The sequence below is a fragment of the Pituophis catenifer genome, unplaced genomic scaffold (genome assembly GCF_029215685.1).
Source record: "Pituophis catenifer annectens isolate HBS135680 unplaced genomic scaffold, rPitCat1.0.hap2 SCAF_39, whole genome shotgun sequence".
NCBI classification, from domain to species: Eukaryota; Metazoa; Chordata; class Lepidosauria; order Squamata; family Colubridae; genus Pituophis; species Pituophis catenifer.
The window spans coordinates 325001-327500 of NW_027256919.1; positions in this window are offsets into that span (position 1 = coordinate 325001).

Genomic DNA, 2500 nt, shown 5'->3' on the forward strand with positions numbered 1-2500 from the left:
GATCCCGGCTCCGGGTCCGCGGGCCTCGGTCGGGGACCTCCGCCGTCGCCTCGGTGCCCCCGCCGGACCCCGGGGGTGCCCGCGACGGGCAGTCGTCCCGGTCTACCGGGGCCCCCGGCCGGATCAGCCTTTCTGTTTCCCACGCCACGATGGATGCACGGGATCCCGGCTCCGGCGCCGCGGACCTCGGTCGGGGACCTCCGCCTTCGCCTCGGTGCCCACGCCGGACCCCGGGGGTGTCCGCGCCGGGCAGTCTTCCCGGTCTACCGGGGCCCCGGCCGGATCAGCCTTTCTGTTTCCCCCGCCACGATGGATGCACGGGATCCCGGCTCCGGGTCCGCGGGCCTCGGTCGGGGACCTCCGCCGTCGCCTCGGTGCCCCCCGCCGGACCCCGGGGGTGCCCGCGACGGGCAGTCGTCCCGGTCTACCGGGGCCCCGGCCGGATCAGCCTTTCTGTTTCCCCCGCCACGATGGATGCACGGGATCCCGGCTCCGGCGCCGCGGGCCTCGGTCGGGGACCTCCGCCGTCGCCTCGGTGCCCACGCCGGACCCCGGGGGTGTCCGCGCCGGGCAGTCTTCCCGGTCTACCGGGGCCCCGGCCGGATCAGCCTTTCTGTTTCCCCCGCCACGATGGATGCACGGGATCCCGGCTCCGGGTCCGCGGGCCTCGGTCGGGGACCTCCGCCGTCGCCTCGGTGCCCACGCCGGACCCCGGGGGTGCCCGCGACGGGCAGTCGTCCCGGTCTACCGGGGCCCCGGCCGGATCAGCCTTTCTGTTTCCCCCGCCACGATGGATGCACGGGATCCCGGCTCCGGCGCCGCGGGCCTCGGTCGGGGACCTCCGCCGTCGCCTCGGTGCCCACGCCGGACCCCGGGGGTGTCCGCGCCGGGCAGTCTTCCCGGTCTACCGGGGCCCCGGCCGGATCAGCCTTTCTGTTTCCCCCGCCACGATGGATGCACGGGATCCCGGCTCCGGGTCCGCGGGCCTCGGTCGGGGACCTCCGCCGTCGCCTCGGTGCCCACGCCGGACCCCTGGGGTGCCCGAGACGGGGAGAGGGCCGGGTCTACCGGGACGGCCTCGGGCGGGTCCGGCTTACCGGGGCCCCGGCCGGATCAGCCTTTCTGTTTCCCCCGCCACGATGGATGCACGGGATCCCGGCTCCGGCGCCGCGGGCCTCGGTCGGGGACCTCCGCCGTCCCCTCGGTGCCCACGCCGGCCCCCGGGGGTGTCCGCGCCGGGCAGTCGTCCCGGTCTACCGGGACGGCCTCGGGCGGGTCCGGTTTACCCGGGCCTCGGCCGGCCTAGAGTGTTTCTGTTTCCCCGCCTTGATGGATGTACGGGATCCCGGCGCGGGGGCCCCGGGCCTCGGTCGGGGACCTCCGCCGTCGCCTCGGTGCCCGCGCCGGGGCCCTGGGGTGTCCGTGACGGGCAGCCGTCCCGGTCTACCGGGACGCTCGGGCGGGACCGGTTTACCCGGGCCTCGGCCGGACCGGAGTGTTTCCGTTTTCTGCTTCCCTGCCAGGATGGCTGCGAGGGGTTGATTGAAAGAGCTGGTTTGACGTGAAAAGCTTGACTTCAAGTGAAAAGTTTGTTACAATTTCTGCCATCTTCCTTCCTCCAAAGTTTTGGGTGTAGTTTTCCCAGAGGAACCTCTCGTAGGCCTTTCATTTCTCATCTTAACTTCCCTCATTTATTCCATATTTTCCTTCCTCTTGCCGAATGGCCGAATCCAGTCCATTTCTAGTCAAGGAAATTATTCTTATTTCTTGCTGACCTATTTGCTTTGTGGAGCAAGTCGTTCTTAGGTCCCTTTGTTCTTTCTTCAACTTCTTCTGCTCCTTCTCTCGACGCTTTCTCGTCTTGTTCTCTTACTTGGCTCTCTTTTGGCTGTTCTTTCTTCTCCTCCCGTCGTCCGTCCCCACTTTCATCTCTCCATCTTTCCTGTTCTTGGTCATCTCTACGTTGTTTATCAAATAATTCCGCTTTCTCTCTTGAATCTACTCGATATCTTTGCTCTCGCCAGCTCGCCGATATTTTGTGCTTTCCCGTCGTGTTTCCCATCCATTGCGATCTCTCTGCTCTCCCTGTCTTCTCGGTAAATCGGAGATGAATTTCTCTGGGCGGGTGGTTTCTCATCGCGTGTCTTGTGTGCGCTCCCTACGTTTCGTCCATCCCGTTTAATATCTATCCCTCCCTCCCTCTCTTTGCTTTCTTCCATTGCTTCTGCTAATATCATTTCCAGAATGATAACCCTGAGCCTGAACCTGAACCTAACCCTAACCCTACAACTTTTCTCCCTAACCCTAACCCTAACCCTAACCCTAACCCTAACCCTAACCCTAACCCTAACCCTAACCCTACAACTTTTCTCCCTAACCCTAACCCTAACCCTAACCCTAACCCTAACCCTAACCCTAACCCTAACCCTAACCCAACTTTTCTCCCTAACCCTAACCCTAACCCTAACCCTAACCCTAACCCTAACCCTAACCCAACTTT